Here is a 20,163-nt window from a genome sequence, read left to right as displayed (position 1 = left end):
GGGAGAGATAGCACGAGAAATGAGAGTGGTCTAGAGAGAGAGAGACGAATATGACGTCACGACAAGAGATTCCATTCCCTTGAGTGTGTATATGCAAGGGGGGAGGGAATAGAGGCACCAGGAGAAATTTTCTGTGTGTGTGGTGTTTGTGTTGGTATGTGTGGGTGTGAGAAGATAATGAGACGTGGGGGCAGAGGGTGTGTCACCGCGAGAGGTCCGGTGGGTCGAGGTGAGGCCCTTCGTTCGGTTCCGTCCTGCGGCACATTGGTCGGCCCGTGACGCATTTAGGAAGACCCATGGATGACTAGTCGTACAAGACAAAGATAGCAGAATTGTGAAGGACTCTGTGTCCACTGACAAAGCCGGCTAGGATTTGTAACCCTAGGTTCTCGGACTAAGGTAACCCCTTTATCTCTGATATTACTATTCATCCAACCTAACTTTAAGGGGCATCTTACAGAATGCTCTGCTAGAATCGTACTCGTCGATTAGGAAGAGAGGTGTGAGACAATGCGTGAGAGACACGCGTAAAGATAATGTGCATACATGAGACACGTAGGCATGTCCATGTATATAGAAAGGGTCGATGAGGATTGTGCGTGTGTATGTTTGCGAGAGGAAGAGTGCTTGTGATAAAGGTTAGTGAAAACAGTTGTAAATGGTTACGAGAGGGAGGGAGGGTTATATCTAGAGCATGTGTGCGAGAAAGACACCTCGGGAGAGAGTGTGTGAGCATGTGTGAGAGACCACCGATGGAGAGTGAAACTACACGTAAAAGACTGCTCTACACATTGATTAAAGATATAAATTGTATCCAAATATTAGGATGGGATCATGATATTTGCAATTCGCGTAAGGAGCGGTCATTGATCCATCAGACATCTAGATTCTATCGAATTTGAGCATGTCTATGTTATTATTCGACACAATTGATCCAGATAGTTAGTATTTTGAACTCCAGACAATGCATCGCTTTAGCAATCGAATATAAACGTGAGTATAGTTCATGTTGTGTGTGTAAAGCACATTATACATACGAAAGTTACACAATGGACATTATAAATAGCTACCTATGAACTAGCATACATTTGAATTCAACTTAAGGTGGTTTAAAAAAATCGAATTCAACATGAAGTCCATTCAATTATTTGAATTTGATATCATGGCATTTGTAAACCATACCTAAATTATGGGGGCACCAATCTTTGCTCTGATTTTGTACATAATAGCATATGTAGTCGTGTACAAATTAGATTCAAATTTAGCTCCTCCATTCCAAAATAATCGTAGTTATAGGATTTTCAAGTGTCAAAATTTCAAAAAGAAGTGGATAATTTAATGAGGTTTTCAAACATACAAGGTCAAATATAACGTTGTCTATTTAGGTCAATCCTCATAGTTCAAGAGTACTCTAAACGTGAATGCTTGTGTTTCAAAATTTCGAACGAAGCGCCAAAAGAGCCTCTACTCTCCCGAAACCGCGTGAGACCAATGTTTGGTAGTACAAGGAAATTACTTTTCTAATAACTCCGACCCGTGAAACCTACCGGCCCGATGTCCAAAGGTCTAAACCGGGGTAGGTTTGTAGCTTCATCTAGACGCCACGCAACCGCATCCGAAAAACATTCATACACAATGGCCGCCTAAGCACACATGCGCGCGGCCGAAATCGCTCCCGCCCACTATTTGGGACACCTGGGATTACCATCCTACCCCCGACCCGCAGTAGGTCCGAAATTTAAGAGGGGGGAAAAGTTTGTACTTTCCCCAAATTTCAAACAAGCGCGTCCCATCTTCTGTTCAAAAAAGCCAAAAACAAGCGCGTCCCAGACCGAAACATGGTTCCCCCCACCCGTCCGATTCCCCATTCGTACTCCGTGGGCGCCAAAACTACTTCTCCACCAGCCGCGAAACCCCTGCGTCCTCCGTCCGCCACCCCATCCCACCCATCAACCGCCGCCCTCCTCCATCACGCCGGAGCCGATACCCCGACGTCGTCGTCCACCGCAACCTCAACCGCAATGCCCTCCACGGCTAGTAGTTGAAGCCGAGGCCGAGCCGTCCGTACCCGAGCCAGTTCAACCACGCCGTTCTGCGCCTCACCGCTGCCGCTCCAACTTCGCCACCCTCCACCGCACCGGAGCTGTTCCTGCTACACCGTCCTTCGCCGCCTCGGATCTGCTTCCCCTCCGCCGACATACGGCCACGGCAACACAGTCAACAATTTGGACATGGGTTCACCCAAGCCTGCACCCTCCAGAGCATCGGTTTCCCCGGTAAAAAGAAGAAGATCGGCACGACATGTGGAGGTGACCACACCGGCAACCGAAAAAGGTACACCTCTTCCCTTATTCGTGCAAATCTTCCGTCTCTGCTTGCACGGTATTCATCCCACAGAAGACACTAGTTGACCGCTTCTTCTTGATACTAGATGTTCCTAGTAACTCGCGATGCACAAGGTTTCTCCTCATATACTATTTCACCTTAGCTAGAGGTCCGTCGCCCCCCCTGAATTTCAATTTCTGGCCAGTTGATTCCCAATAAATGGAAGCATTCCCCAGCGTAACAGGCGCTAGTACGCCTATTACGCCGGGGAAGCAGCGCCTTGGTGTTTATCTTACAGGCGTGTGCGGCCTAGAGCTACTGGCGCCCGATCTGGAGGACGGCCGGGATTAAAGGGATGGCCTGGGGGCGCTGCCAAGCACGGCGGTGGTGTGAGGTCGATGGGAGGGCGGGGCGGCGGAGGCAGGGGTCTGGGCCGGTGGTCGCTGGCGGTTCGGGAAAGATCGTCAACAGTGACTGGCGGGAGGTAGATGAAGGCCATCTGCACGTTCCTTATAGATCGGACGGTTCATTAAAAAAATCGACTGACCTATTTATTTTCAGTCGACTATTATCTTAGATATGACCACATGTGGTGGTGTGCTGGAGGAGTACCTGCATTTCCTGTGCTCATATATTACAAAATCATACGGAGTAGAATCTAATTTTGTTTGCCATGCAATGTTGTAGAGCTATCATATGTCTCCTATCATTTATTTTTTAGCCACCTGCTATCTGCTACTTTTACAGTGCACTAGTTCTGCACACACTTCACCCTTACTCTCACTATTGTGTTTTTATGCAAGGGTATTTCAGACTCTGCTGCCATGAGAGAAGCCAAAAAGAAAAGAGAGAAGTCGCTCCAGCTTCGTATGCGGGTAGGCAAGACACGTTACAGCGCTATAAAGGGTGCAGTGTCAGCAGATGGAGACGGTAAACATAGCTCTGGAGTTGATGACCTCGCTCGCAATGAACCACCATCCCAGGTGCTTGCTTTAACTTCGCGGTGTCATATGTGGTTGCATGTTCCATATGGTGTCTAGCTTGTATTCGAAAGGCCGAAGTCGGTAAGATAAGGAAAGATATTTTTTTACATGAACCACCATCCCGTGAGCACCAGAAGACAAATAGCTAGTCAGGGCACTGGCCGAGCCAGTGACAAGCCCAACAAAGATAGGCATCACCTGGAAGCCAACTAAAAAGCTGCGATGGTGGCGAAGCAGCCCGCCTCCCACCAGGCTCTCAGGTCCTAGATGATCATGCTCACCACTCCAGCCGGATGACTAGCTTGTATTGCTTCCAATTTGGTTAAATTGCATCTGCTTAGCTTACACATTATACCTTTGAATATGACATACCTTTCTGTTTTTGGTACATACTAGTACATCTGTGTATTAACCATGTTCTTACATCAAACTAATGTTCTTGTGTATCCCTCATCAATCACTTATGACGAGGCAGGCAGGCAAGGGGACTACTCCTCATTTAAAGAATGCAGCGTCAGCCTCCCGACATGATTCTCAAGAAACAGAAATGCTAGATGAAGATAGTGAACGTAGCTCTGTAGTTGATTACAGCATTTCCCCTACACTAGCATCGCAGGTGCTTGCTCTAACTTGGCAGCGTGATATGTGGTTGCATGTTGCATATGGTGTCTAGATTGTAATTCTTCCAATCTGGTTAAACTGCATGTGCTAGTCTGCCTAGCTTATACATTATACCTGTTAATGTGACATGCCTTCCTGTATTTAGTACATAGTACATCTGTCTATTAAGCATGTCCTTACATAAAACTATTTTTTTTGTATCCCTCATCAATGAACATGACGAGACACCTTTAGTATATGCAATGCAATATTAGTTGCATCTTTCATATGATTTATAGCATGCACCGCTTCTAATTTGTTGAAATTCCATTTATGATGGGACGCTTTTAACTTGGCAGAGTCATATTGGTTGCATCTTTCATGTGGTGTCTAGCTTGCATTGCTTCTTATTTGCTGGAATGGTTTCTGCTTAGTTTACACAAACAGTTGTGAACATGCCATGCCGTCCTGTTTTTCGTACATATTCCATCCTGGTATCATGTGTTTGCCTTACATCAAAGTAGTGATTGTCAGTATCATGCATGAATGAGTTCTGAAGAGAGAATTTTATTGCTTTTTCTTGTCGGTTTTACTTGACAATTCAAAATCAATAAAGCGGAAGGAAGTTAGCAAGGCAGCGGATAAAGGTGCTCCTTCCGAACGGAGGGCCTCTACAGTTTCTACTCATCCACACCCCCAAGATGATTTCCAAGACAACACATGCATAGACACTCAACAAAGCTGTGTTTATGATGAGCACGTCTCCCCTAGTGCAGCATCACCAGTGCTCCCTCTAACTTGGCACTGTTATATGTGGTTGCATGTTATGTGTGATGTCTAGCTTGTATTGCTTCTAATTTTGTTGAATTCCATCTGCTTACTTTACACATTATACTTGAATAAGACACGTGTTCCTGTTTCTAGAACATACAATATATGTCTATCACACCATGTTCTTACATCAAATTACTACTGTTGTGTAACCTGCAACAATCACTTATCATAAGACACGTTTGACTTCAGAGTGTGATATAGGTTACATCTCACATTCTTTTCTAGCTTGTACTACTAATTTGTTGAAATGGCACTTATGACGAGACAGTTTTAACTTGGTAGAGTGCTATTCGTTGCATCTTTCATATGGTGTCTAGCTTTCATTGCTTCTAATTTGTTGAAATGCCTTCTCCTTAGTTTACACATCATAAGCTGTGAATATGCAATGCTGTGAATATGCAATGGCACTAATGACGAGAGACCTCTAACATGGTAGTGTGATGTTGTTTGCATCTTGCATATGATTTATTTCTTGTACTGCTTCACATTTGTTTAAACGCGATTTATGATGAGACACTGTTAACTTGGCAGAGCGATATTTGTAGCATCTTTCATATGGTGTCTACCTTCCATTGCATTGCTTCTAATTTGGTGAAATGTCCTCTTCTTAGTTTACACATCATAGTTCTGGTTATCTCTTCCGTCCTGTTTTTCATACATATTACATCCTCCTATCATGTGGTTGTCTAACATCAAAGTTCAGTTCGTCTGCATCACGCATCAATTTGTTCTGAAGAACTAAATTGTTATTCGTTTTTCTTGTCGGCTTGACTTAACATGGCACAGAGAAAGAGGAAGAAACACAGAATGGCAGGGAATGAGAAGCGGATGAATCCTGCAGATTCTGCTAGTACTGATGGTGCAATAGAAGGTCAAAGTCCAGCGGAAAATTCTACAAACACGACATCCCATGCTACACGAGTTGCAAAAAAAGCCAAACAGAAACAAATAGCTGCCACCAAACAAGCAGAGACATCCCTAGTTCTTGCAACACCTACCACAGTACTACCAGCTGCACGACTTACTCGTGTGTCAACTGAGCTAGCAGCACGTTCCCAAGCTCCCTTGCCACCTGACACTACTTCCTAAGCACTCTTGACACAAGACGCGTTGGCAATATCAGATGAACCTTGTGAGCTTCAACAGCAAGAAGGTAGTTGCTGGAGTCAAGTTACAGTTGCATGCTTCTTTATATGTAGTCTCACAGTTTGATGTACACTAACACTTCCTATGTTCGTTGTTGGACTAGCACCTAGGCCAAGAGGAAACAAACATCAGGGTGCTCGATAGGTTAACTAAATCTAGAGGAGGAAGAATGGAGATCCGTTTTGAGGCAGGTTTAAAAAGGCAATGTGATGCTACAGAGTCAGCCAAGTTAGTATCAGAGGCAGTGGTTGCCGTTAGGTGTCATGTACGTATCCTCCCAACATGGATTCAGTACAGGAATGACAAAGACGAAACCCAGTTCAACACCTTCCTCGACCATTTATCTGTAAGTATGGTTATGTATGGAAACTAGTAATATCGTCTTGCTCTGTCCCATACTTTCTAGGTTGCTGATAATGAGACTCCCATAATTTTCAACAGATGAGTTTCAAGTTGGATAGACAAGATGATGCAACCAGACAAGCTTGCACCCATGTTTTCAAGTCTGCTCTGTGACAGTATCGGTATAACTTGAGGAAAACTCACTTTGAAGGCAAGACTAAAAGTGAACTTTCCCAAACATCTCCAGTGGAAAATATATCGGATGAAGACTGGAGGGGCCTTGTTAAACACTGGTCTGATCCGAAGTATCAGGTACATTATATATATGTGATCAGATCACATGTTGAAGTCCTATTTACGCATGTGCCACACAAATCTATCTTCTTGTAGGTGAACTGTTCAAAGAACAAGGCCAACCGTACGAAAGTGAAATTCCAACAGATGACAGGATCTCGTAGCTATATTGCACACTGTGAGGCTCTTGTAATTAGCTACTGTTTCACTCTTTTCGCTGTACCATATTATCAGATCTATATTGACTTGTTCGAAATGCAGAGGAAAGCCCGCAAGGACCAAAAAGTACCTGAACCAAATGCTGTGGAAATCTTCAAGGACTGTCACACCAGCAAGAAGAAGGGCATGACTACACCAGTCAAAGACGCTGTTGTAAGTCCTTAATCCTCATGCCTTTTAACTACTACTTACTCTGACTTGTGCCTTGAACTGCATGGTTTGCAGGCAATGTCTATTACTTTTCAATTTTATACACAATTGTCTTAGCGTATCATTGCACCTTACAAGGTTTAAAAGAGAGGAGTGATGTTCCTTTGATCTTGACCCGTAATCTAGTTCCGTGCTGGACTTGCCCACACAACGTTACAATTGCCTGTTTGTCTATTCTCAGTTGTTTTGTGATGAATGATGTCATACTATGCTTACCGTATTATAAACTTCGTCTCTTTATCCTTAGCCCTCCATACAATGTGAAGAAATAGACAATACATTAGCGATGGTACATGGTCATATGTTTGGAACCTGGTTTTATTATGTACTTTGCAATAAAATAGAACTAATATTTTACATGGGTTCACGAGAATAGGTTCTGTATATAGACCAAAGCTATTTTGTTTGGTTTTGCTGCCTCCTTAATATCTTCTGTTCTGGTACTACTAATGTAAAACCTCAACTTTTCAGCGAGCTAAGGAAAAAATGGTGGAACCGCCACCTTCTGAAGGTGGCGAGGCAACTATAACCGCAATGTCAGCTCTTGCTGCAGTGGGTCAGTACCTGTCCACTAACAGTGCCAAAAGCACGTTCCTGCGTAATACTGGGTTGGTTGTAAGGCAATATCGTCCAAACTGCCTCATGATCAAGATATGCAAGCTCAAAGCAATGTTGTATCTGCGCTCCAGACACAAGTCCATTCCCTAACAGAGACCCTTTGTGAAACAAGGATAAACATTGCTCAATGTCATCAAGATATGCATGGTTTTGAAACCAGACTATCAGACATTTGCTATGTTGTTCAGGAGCCTAGGGGAAATGAAGGCGAGGGTTATGGTGCTCCATCGGACAATACAGCATGAAAACGTAACAGTCAGGTCAAATGAACTGAGCTTCTGAACTTCTGGTGGTGCATTTATCTGCTAGACTGTTAAGTTTTATGCCAACCTTCCTTTTGTTATATAGTTGTAATTTGTTTTGGTGCGATACAAAATTTATTCTTAACGTGCAGCCACCGACTGAAGAAAATAGCAAGCCATTTTTGTATAGTGTAGGGTGTTCCCTATATTTGCATTGGTGGCGATCTTTGATGCCGAGTGGATGTAATCTGTGCAATCGCCTTAATAGCCTAGTGTTAGTTTCGGCCTTATTTATTTCCTAGTCTTCTTTTTCCCTGGTTTGCTACTGGCCGCAACTACCATGGGCCATATACGGGCCGTAGGATCCATGGGTCTCCTACGGGCTGTAGATAAATGGGCCTGTAATCGGTGGGCCTCGGGCCGTCGGATAAATGGGTCTACATGGGCCGTAATCGGGCGTAATTGGTATCGGCCCAGCACGGTAATAGGCCGTTAACAGGCCGCAGGACAGCAAAGGCTTAATTCTGTCACAGGCATAACGGGTCGTTAATGGGCCAGAATATAGGACGGGCTGGAAATGGCGCAATGGGTTAACAGGCCAGAAACGGGCCGACTCTTGCCATTGGCCGAATTTGGCCCATTAGGGTAACAGGCCAGTAACGGGCCGACTCATGCCATGGGCCGAATTTGGCCCATTAGGGGAACAGGCCAGTAACGGGCCGACTCTTGCCATGGGCCGAATTTGGCCCATTAGCGGAACGGGCCAGTAACGGGCCGGAAGTAATCGAGGGCCGAAAAGGAGCCCAAGAACGTATGGGCCGTCAACAGGCCGAAAGCTAACACGGGCTGGAAACGGCCCATGTAAATCACGGGCCGTTAACGGGTATAAAGAAAATTACTGTTCATTATGGGCTAGAGTCACCATGGGCCTGTAAAGGGCCGAAAGATACGAAGGCCTCATATGGGCCGAAAGACATCATGGGCCATACATGGGACCAAAGTGAAATGGGCTGGTGTTATATTCGACGGCCCACATGACGTTGTTGGGCCGATTTCCTTTAGGGCCTAACGGGCCGTGAGTTAACGGGCCGTAAAATGGGCTATTTGCGAAGAGACCGTTAACAGGCTTTTCATGGGCCAGCCCGTTAACTTTTGACCAAGTCAAACGGGCCGGCTTTGTAAGCTAAATGGGCCAGTGGTGGGCCGTGGCACGTGTCGACATATCATAGGCGCCTATCTGACCCACTGATGAGCTGACACGTGTTTCGTCCGGCCAATAAGAATTTTACACGTGGAAATTTCCCATTGGTCGGGGCTGTTAACGGGTTATCGGATCCAAAACCCGACCTGATAGCTTAACGGCGTTCCGTTACGGTGGATGCCACGTGTCGGTCACCCTTGACGAAAGCACTTCTGTGACGCGGGATTTATCGTCATGGAAGTGGACACTTCCGTGATGATAATTTTGGTAATGTCATGGAACACTTCTACGACAACACAGGTATGACTATCTTGATTCTGTCATAAAATCGTCATGGATGTACATGCATGACATAAAACGCGACCTACTGTGACAAACACGTATCATCACGGAAGTGTATTTTTTTGTAGTGCTTGGATCAACAGGCAATTTTATTGGGCATGATAGTGCTTGTTATAAAAAATGCTACAACAAACTGCAACATTCCATGAACGTTAGTATCAGTTCATTATACCAGTGTTAATCTCAGTCTGGTCCTTTTAGGTGCCAAGGAATCTAGACCGGTCCATGAAAGTTAGATAGTTACGCGACTTGGCCAACGTCGGTTGGGCTCGATGGAGTTTACAATTCATCATGTATGGTTTCTAGGTGAGCATGATCCTCCTATAGGCGGATATGCTACTGGTCCAGGGCTAGGTGCTGAGCCTCGAGGGCCTTCACATCGGATCGTCGCCAGGGATTGGCGTGTGCAACTGTCGGTTCATTAATCTCGACGGGGTATAGCGTGTAGCCAGAACACCAGATGGGATTCACATGAGGCTTTTTACCTAGGTCCATGCCCTTACAGTGGACATAAAACTCAAGAGAGAAGTCCATATTACAACCTTGAACTACCACTAATGTTTAAAACAAAATCGTGAACTACAAAAAATCATCTAGTTTACAAGCCACAACTTTCAAAACCGGACAAAAAACAACCCCCGGCTTGTTTTTGACGGTTTTTACTTGTTTTGACTAGTCAACATCCAAGTCAGCGTCTAGTCATCCACCACATCATCATGTCCCATATAACCCCATCCCTCCCTTCTCACGCATCTCTCCCTTCCTTACCAAGCCATAGCCGCCACCGTCTCCTCCAGTCGTGCCAAACCCACCGTCGCCGCCACCTTTGTTCCCAATGAGCGGAGATCGGCGGCGTTGACATGAGCCTCTACAGCAGCGACCCCAACCGTCTCTATTACCTCCTTCCAAGTCGTACCCAAGCCCCCAGGGGCAAACCGCTGCTGCCACTGAGGAAGAGGGTGTCGGTGTCAAAACCGGCGGATCTCGGGTAGGGGGTCCCGAACTGTGCGTCTAGGATCGATGGTTGCAGGAGACGGGGGACACGATGTTTACCCAGGTTCGGGCCCTCTCTATGGAGCTAATACCCTACTTCCTGCTTGATTGATCTTTATGAATATGAGTATTACAAGAGTTGATCTACCACGAGATCGTAATGGCTAAACCCTAGAAGTCTAGCCTGTATGACTATGGTAATGAGTATATGCTATCCGGACTACTCCCTCTGGTTTATATAGACACCGGAGGGATCTAGGGTTACATAGAGTCGGTTACATAGGAAAGAATCTTCATAGTTGATCACCAAGCTTGCCTTCCACGCCAAGGAGAGTTCAACCGGACACGGGTACGGTCTTCGGCCTTCATGTCTTCACAGTCCACCAGTCCGGCCCATAGATAACAGGCCGGGCGCCCGAGGACCTCTTAGTCCAGGACTCCCTCAGAGGGGCAGGAGGTCGTGGATCTCATCATGAGCTTGTATGCATGCTCAGACGTGACAAGGGATAATCGGAGTGATGCTCTTGTCGGTGAAGGTGGCCGGTGGAGCACGGTGTCGATGCGAGGGTAGCTCAAGATCGAGCCAGTCAAGGATGAAGACGCAAATGTCATCCGAGGCATTGATGACCTGCCAGGGAACAAGGCTATTGCATTTCATGATAAGTAAGTGTCGAATCCCACAAGGAGCAAATAGGAAGACACTAACAACCCGACAACTATGTTGTATGCATAGCGCATTCGCACCCAAACCGTAGTGTGGAAATAGTCTATTCTATAGGTTGATAGGAAAGCGAGAATAAAAGGGGTTGTACAAAACTACAAGTTTGAATGCAGAAATAAACTAAGTTGGAACTTAAAGTAAAGAAGGGGGTTTTGTAACTGTAGGATTGAATAGAGAGAAAGACAGTGTTTAGGCTTTGGTCTCACTAGTACTAGAGGGGCATCTTAGTGGCAGTGGGCTAATACAAGTACACGTGTAGGTGATAATAAGATCGCAATAAAGAATGTCTCCCAACATTACGTGCAACGCGAGTAAATACTAGATCATGCCACAAAGACTAATTTTGCATACTAGATCGTACCTCAACCTAGAACCGGATTAATCACTCAAACATAGATGAATAGACACACAAAGAGGAATGATTCATTGATGTCATCAACATGTTCATGCAAATTACATGTGTGAAGATGGAGACGGAGAGGGAGATGTCTCTGGCACACACGGCCTAGCCAGGAAGCGCTCCCGATGACGACGGCGTGGCCTCCTCCTTGCGTGGCATGGTGGAGCTATGGAGGGAGAGACCTCCCCCAAGGGGGAGAGCCTCCCAGCGGCTGCCCGAAGTTGTGGTGATGATGATGCCTGATTGTGGTGGCTAGGGTTGGATGTGTCTATATAAGAGGCCTAGTCGGGTCTTCTCCATTGATAAAGATCATCCTCCTCCATCCAAGGGCTCTAGGTGAGCCTTAACGCATCGTGAGAGTACTCCAGGCGGAATCATTTCTTCCAGGCTAGAAAAAAGACACGGGAGGGCAATAAGAGGTTGACGTCACACCATACTTTTAGCACACAACACACACGAGCTTGTGGGCTAGGATAAAATGATTCAGAGTTAGTCTAAGTGAAAGGAAATAAATAGTTTGGTGCCAGTTCAAGTGGAATGAAGAGAAAAATAAATATATTTTTTGTACGGTAGTCTGTGTGAGAGGAAAAAGTTTGCACCCTTCCGAGTCGACCCTAACTCAGACGTGTTTATGAGCACAACACACGCGAGCTTGTGCGCTAGGAAAATAAATATCCAGAATTAGTCGGAGTGAAAGGAAATAAATGGTTTGATGCCGGTCCGGGTGGAATGAAAAGAAAAGATAATATATATTTTATATGTTCGTCAGTGTGAAAGGAAAAAGGTTGCATCCTTCCAAACTCACACGAGTTTATGAGCACAACACACACACACACAGGGGCTTGTGGGCTAGGAAAAAATGATTCAGAGTTAGTCTGAGTAAAAGGAAATAAATGGTTTGATGCCGGTCCGAAAAGCATGAAGAGAAAAAATGTGTTAGTCCATGTGAAAAGGAAAAGTTTGCATCCTTCCGAGTCGACCTTAACTCACACGAGTTTATGAGCACAGCACACACGAGTTTGTGGGCTAGGAAAAAGTAATTCAAAGGTAGTCCGAGTGAAAGAAAATAAATGGTTTCGTGCCGGTCCGATTGGAATGAAGAGAAAAATAAATATAATTTTTTTACGGTAGTATGTGTGAGAGAAAAAGTTTGCACCTTTCTGAGTTGACCCTAACTCACACGTGTTTATGAGCACAGCACACACGAGCTTGTGGGCTAGGAAAATAAAGATTCAGGGTTAGTTAGAGTGAAAGGAAATGAATTGTTTGATGCCAGTCCTGGGAGTATTTAGCCAAAAACTACCACATTTCATGAAAAGGTGTCCAGAAACTACCACTCTACAAATTCGTGCCAAAAACTAACATTTTTCACTAACCCGTAGCAAAAAACTACCATTTCCGAAAAATGACCAATTTAGAAGATTTAAACACGTTTATGACAAGTGGGGCCCACCGTCAGGGCTGACGTGGCAAGTCAACAAGCGCACGAGATGATGGTGAGCACGCCCGGCGGCCAGCATGCGGCCGCGACCCGCACACCCGGCGGGAGCATGCAGTGGGGACGCCCAGATCGGGCACTCCGACGGACGCACGCTGCTCGACCGCACGCGGCCACCCAACGCTTGCTTGCTAGCACCAACAAGCAAGTATGCATGGCTTGCCGACCAGCCAGCGCGAGCATGCATGCATGCGGCTGCGCAACCAGCGCGAGCACGTACGCACGGCTTGGCGACCGGCCATCGCTAGCATGCGGCTCGGCGACCAGCGCGTGCTCGCGGCCTGCGCGCGGCTCGACGGCTGCGCGAGCACCCACGGGACGGCTGCGGCGGCCCGCCCGCACTTCTGCACGCGACAGATACGACGGCGAGCTCGGATGCTGGCCCGCACGCGACCGCAACGGCGGCCAGCCCGCCCTCCCGCGCTCCCGCACACGACGACGACCGGCCAATGCGGCCAGCACGTGCTCGCGGCCTGCGCGCGGCTCGACGGCTGCACGAGCACCCTCGCGGCCGCCGTCTCACGCCTGCTCTGGCGCTGCCTCTGTCCTCCTCGACCCGGCAGCCTCTAGGTGGGTGACATGGACGACACCAGTGCTCGCCGCGTGGGGCACGAAGACCAGGTGTTCGTTGAAATGGGCAAGAGAATATAGGAGGAGGAGGGAGAAGAAGATAGATACTGACGTGTGGGGCCCACTTGTCATAACAGTCAACTTAACAGTCAAAATAAACGATGTTGACTTTCCTGCCACGTCAGCCCTGATGGGTGGGCCCCACTTGTTATAAACGTGTTTAAATCTTCTAAACTGATCATTTTCTAGAAGTGGTATTTTTTGCCACGGATTAGTAAAAAAGTGATAGTTTTTGGCACAAATTTATAAAATGGTAGTTTTTAGGCACGTTTTCATGAAATGTGGTAGTTTTTGATTAAATACTCCAGTCCTGGTGGAATGAAGAGAAAAATATCTTTTTTTTATGTTAGTCTGTATGAAAGGAAAAAAGTTTGCATCCTTCCGAGTCGACGATAAATCACATGAGTTTATGAGAACAGCACACACGAGCTTGTGGGCTAGGGAAAAATGATTCAGAGGTAGTCCGAGTAAAAGGAAATAAATGATTTGATGCCGGTCCAAGTGGAATGAAGAGAAAAAAAATTACATTAGTGTGTGTGCAAGGAAAAAGTTTGCATCCTTCCATATCAACCCTAAATCACACGAGTTTATGAGCAAGGCATTGACCCAAGTAAAATGAGAATACTTGTCAAAAAGAAAAAGTAGAATGAGAATAAAAACAACATGATGATGGCAAGAAAAAAGACTGACGTCACTCCATACTTCTAGCCCCAGACATGCAGGAGTTAACGCTGCAACCTAAGGTAACAGGCTGCTGGGCCAAGCCCGGCGAGAAGTACGTGGTGACTGCTTTTGTTGCCTCGGCAGACCTAATGGACCAGGTTAGGTTGCGTCGTCGGCGAGTGCAACGGTGGATACGCGCTATTTAAGCTGGAGAACAAGTTCTGGCCGGGCGATGTGGTACTAAAGAAAACGAAACAGACGAGGGGCCGTAAAGAAAGTCACGCGAGGCTGGGTTCTCGGTTGAAGTTTTCTGGCCCAACAGCACATTGTAGCGTCTGCCGTCTCATCAAAAAATAAAACGTTTGTCTCAAAAAATCAAAAAATAAAACGTGCACGTAGCGGCATCCTGCACGTGGCTGGTGATCGTGTTGAGCGGGAAGCCAGAGCAGGCGCACCCCGACGATTCAGCAAGTTCGAGGAGGATCTGCTTTTTTGGAGACCTTGTCGGCCTCGTCAACGTATGCATGTACGATGCCGGGGAGCTCACCGAGGTGTTGGACGAGTGCTCGCTGGAGCCTATGCATGCATGTACGTGACTATATAATAACGCATGCATGAATTCTGGTTTAGTACTCCCTGTTTCTAAATATAAGCCATTTTAGAGGTTCCAGTATGGACTACATCAAAATGAGTAAATCTACGTTCTAAAATGCGTCTATATACATCCATATGTTGTCTGTATTAAAAGTAGTGAGCACTATGTGTTTTATGTTCACGAAACAGTTTTGCCAAGTCTTAGTCGACTGAGACTACTGTGACTTTGTTATGTCTCAGTCGATTCTATATTCCTTTGATTTTGCATGGGGATTCATACAATTTTTTTTTTCTTTTCAGCCTTTTCTATTTTCTTCTTATACTATGTCACTTGACTGAGACTTGGTTAAGTCTCAGTCGAGTGAGACTTAGCCACACCCTTTGCGAAAACGTCTAAACTCATACATATATCAGCTTTTACAGGTCCTTACAAACACACCCTTACAAAAAATAAATATTTATTCAGAATATTTGGGGTGCCGAAATATTCTACGACCCGCATCCATCGGCGGTACGCCATGAGCATAGCTCGATGCCGCCTCAAGGCCTCCCCCACAGCAGAGCAAGTTTTTGAAACCTAGGAGTTTGTACAAGCAATGGCTGAAAGTCATCGATGCAGAACACAGACACCGGTGGCCCCAATCCATGAAACAAATCGTCGCCCCAGAGGGAAAAACACCCAATAAGGGCATGTAGAAACTCCAAAGACCACATAGACCACAAAAGCCGGTTAAATACAGATGGATCCACGAAAACGCAAACAGACCGGGTCCCCGGAGACCCGCCGAAGAGACAGCTCCACACGCCCTTCGCTGACGAAACACACACCAATGAAACGGGGATGAGGCGGAGAGAACATTATTCCTATCTTGGGGCGACACCGTTGTTCTGTCGCCCCAAACCAAACACAAAGGCTGCCAAAAGAGACCCGAAAATATCACCCACACCGTTGTACGACAGGTCTAGTATGAAGACGGACCAGCAATGGAGACCACGCGGACGAGCGGCCGGCAGCGACACACGAAGGCGTCCCTTGGGCGACGCGTCCAGCCTTTGCCATGCAGTTGATGATGAAGTGGCCGGTGTAGTCGACGCTGATGTCGGAGTAGAGGCGCGGGGGTCGACGGCGGCGGTGGGCACGCAAACCGATCTTTGATCGGAAAACCAAAAAGAAAACACTGATCAAGACGACCAGCGGGAGAGAGAAAACCCCGGAGCAAGGGCTCGGGAAAAGACTCTCTAGGGCAGCCGGCCAACACGACTGATGGACGAACTCTTGGTACGGGCGGGGCGGCCCCCGGCGGCGGTCATGGAGGCCGACCGCCCCGGAGGCGGCCCGCAGGGCGAAAGCGGCGGGCGGCGGCTAGGGTTGAATCGGTTAGGCTGATACCATGTTAGAAGTGAATAGAGAAGGATTTGTGGAAAGAATATTTGATGCAAGACAATTGTATTCACCTCATGGGTGCCAATATATATCACGTACAGTGCTAGTTCCGTCCACGGCTAGAACCCTAATTACAGAGCACAGACTGGGGCTACAAGTGGGACAACTATACTGAATACATGTACGTATACACATGGAATAAAGACAATCATCTGTCAACACCCCCCCCCCGCAGTCAAAGCGTCGTGCCTGGTGATGCAAAGACTGGACCAAAACTCCTCAAAGGTGGACGTCGGCAAGTCCTTCGTCATGATGTCGGAGAATTGCTACGTCGTGGGAACCTGAAGAACTCGAACCTTCCCAAGAGCAACTTGTTCGCGAACAAAATGAATATCCAACTCAATATGCTTGGTGCGACGATGATGAACCGGGTTGGCGGATAGGTAGACCGCAGAGAAGTTGTCGCAGTAGACCACGGTGGCTTTGTGAACAAGATGACAAAGTTCATGAAGAAGCTGTTGAAGCCAGGTACACACAGCAACGACGTTATCCATGCCACGATACTCGGCCTCAACACTGGATCGCAAGACTGTGGGCTGGCATTTAGACGACCACGAGATGAGTGATGGTCCAAAGAACACACAGTACCCGGAGGTAGAGCGACGAGTGTCCGGACAACCAGCCAGTCAGCATTCGAGTAGGCGACGATGTCGGTGGAGGGTGAAGCCTGCAAGGTGATGCCAAGGTCCATGTGACCACGGATGTACCGGAGAATCCGCTTCACCAGAGACCAATGAACATCGCGAGGAGCATGCTTGTGGAGACACACCTGCCGAACAACATACTGCAACTCGGGTCGAGTGAGTGTCAAGTACTGCAAGGCACCAACAATGGACCGGTAGAAGGAAGCATCCGGGGTGGGAGCACCATCAGTAGTGGAGAGCTTGGCCTTCGTGTCGACAGTCATAGCCGCAGGCTTGCAATTAAGCATGCCAGCGCGGTCAATTAACTCATGAGCATACTTTTGTTTATGAAGGAAGAAGCCATCCGCGCGTCTTACTACCTCGATGCCAAGGAAGTAGTGGAGGGGTCCCAAGTCCTTGATGGCGAACTCGATGCGAAGGCGCTCAGTGAGCCATCGAAGGAGGTCGATGGTGCTGTTGGGGAACGTAGCATGCAATTTCAAAAAAATTCCTACGATCACGCAAGATCTATCTAGGAGATGCATTGCAACGAGAGGGGGAGAGTGTGTCCACGTACCCTCGTAGACCGAAAGCGGAAGCGTTAGGTTAACACGGTTGATGCAGTCGAACGTCTTCACGATCCAACCGATCTATTACTGAACATACGGCACCTCCGAGTTCAGCACACGTTCAGCTCGATGACGTCCCTCGAACTCTTGAACCAGCAGAGGGTCGAGGGAGAGTTTCTTCAGCACGACGGCGTGGTGACAGTGATGGTGATGTGATCCGCGCAGGGCTTCGCCTAAGCACTACGACGCTATGACCGGAGGAGTAAACTGTTGAGGGGGGCAACGCACACGGCTAACAGAACAATTGATGTGCTATGGGGTGCCCCCTGCCCCCGTATATAAAGGAGGGGAGGAGGAGGCGGCCGGCCAAGAGGGGCGCGCCATGGGGGGGAGTCCTACTAGGACTCCACTCCTAGTAGGATTCGCCCCCGCTTTTCCTTTCTTCATCGGAGGGGAAAAGAAAGGAGTGGGAGAGGGAGATGGAAAGAGGGAAAGGGGGGCGTCGCCCCCTCCCCTAGTCATTCGAACTCCCGTGGTGGGGGGAGGGGGGCGGCCACCCCTTGTGGGCTGTCCCCTCTCTTTCCCGTGGCCCATGATGCCCATGACTTCCCCCGGGGTGTTCCGGTAACCCCTCGGTACTCCGGTAAAATACCTGAACCACTCAAAACCATTCCGATGTCCGAATACCACCTTCCAATATATCAATCTTTACCTCTCGACTATTTCGAGACTCCTCGTCATGTCCGTGATCTCATCCAGGACTCCGAACAAACTTCGGTCACCAAAACACATTACTCATAATACAAATCGTCATCGAACGTTAAGCGTGCGGACCCTACGGGTTCGAGAACTATGTAGACATGACCGAGACACATCTCCGATCAATAACCAACAGTGGAACCTGAATGCTCATATTGATTCCTACATATTCTTCGAAGATCTTTATCGGTCAAACCGCAATAACAACATACGTTATCCCCTTTGTCATCGGTATGTTACTTACCCGAGATTCGATCGTCGGTATCATCATACCTAGTTCAATCTCGTTACCGGCAAGTCTCTTTACTCGTTCCATAATGCATCATCCCGTAACTAACTCATTAGACACATTGCTTGCAAGGCTTATAGTGATGTGCATTACCGAGAGGGCCCAGAGATACCTCTCCCATACTGAAGAAACAAATGAAAAAAGAATGAAAGAAGAAAAAAAGAAAAAAAGAAAAAAGAAAAAACTAAAGAAAACCGAATAAAATAAAAGAAAATGGAGAAACGGAAAGAAAAAATAGAAAACCAGTGAGAAAACAATTCTTTTCCTTCTAATATGTTCTGCCCAAGTAGTTTAATATGAATTGGATGTTGTCCTAGTGATTATTAGTGCGATAAAGCAATCTGGAGGTTAGTGTAACAAAAAGCAACCTAGCGGTTCCAGGCTCGCCACCTCCAGCCTCGGCCTTACAGCCCTTAGGCCGCCACACTTCATCAATAATATAAAAAGGTTGATGAGCGCTCCTTCAGGAGCCTCACAACGATGTGGCACGCTCTCAGCCACCTGCCACGTGTCGCGCTCTGGGCAGTCCCTTCGGAATTTTTTCCGCACGCGTTTTCGGCTTTTTAAAAGGTTTTTTTCTGTGTTTTCTACATTTTGGGTTTTCACCGGTCTTCCTTAGCTTTTGCGCGAAAAACACGTTTTTTTACTTCCGCGAGAGGCACGGTTTTGCTTCCGCGAAAGGTACGGTTTGCTTTTGAGAGAGGCACGGCCATGCCTCTCGGAAATGAAAAAAAACGTTTTTTCTGTTTTTTGTTCTTCCGCGAGAGGCACGGTTTTGCTTTCGCGAGAGGCACGCCCGTGCCTCTTAGAAATGAAAAAAAACACGTTTTCTGTTTTTTTCTTTCGTCAGAGGCACGGTTTTGCTTCGCGACTCTCAGAAACGGGAAAAAACATGTTTTCTGTATTTTTTGCTTCGCGTGCTTCTCGGAAACGAAAAAAAAAACATGTTTTCTATTTTTTTTCCTTCCGCGATAGGCGCGGTCTTGCTTCCGCGAGAGGCACGGTTATGATTTCGCGAGAGGCGCGGACGTGCCTCTTTTGGAAAGGAAAAAAACCATGCTCTCGGTTCGGCTTTTTCGTCCGGGTTTTTAATGAAAAAAGTTGTTAAAACCTATCAACATGGGATCTAGTTTTGAAGATCTGGACAAGAGGAATCAACGGTGAAAAACGGTTTGAGATTTGAACACACGGTTTAAGAGATAAAACATTTTGAATAAACACATCCATGAAAAAAAGAAAAACTCTCAGGTTGCGACAAGTGGCGCACACGCAATGCATCACTTGTCACAACCTAGGAAGATGGGAGTGATCTTTGTGAGGAGTACTTCTCAATTAGTGATTTCGTAAAATAATGCCTCAAAAGAAATCAAGAACACCAAAAAGGAAAATCCTATTTGCCGCATTCTGCTGCAGATTGTCGTTGATTCGCACATAGGGAGCAATCAACAATCGACATGGGCCGGTCCAATTATCTTTAAAGAATGGGCTACAGTACGTGCCGGTTTTAGCTACATTCTAGGAGGTTCCAGTTGGATTTTCCTTTCACTAGGAACCTTCTAGATGGTAAGGGAAGGTTCCTGAACCGGTTTTATGTCTTTTTCTGTTTCTTTTTCGTTTTTTCTTT

This window comes from Triticum aestivum, chromosome 7D (genome assembly GCF_018294505.1).
Source record: "Triticum aestivum cultivar Chinese Spring chromosome 7D, IWGSC CS RefSeq v2.1, whole genome shotgun sequence".
NCBI lineage: Eukaryota > Viridiplantae > Streptophyta > Magnoliopsida > Poales > Poaceae > Triticum > Triticum aestivum.
This window is presented reverse-complemented; position numbering follows the sequence as displayed.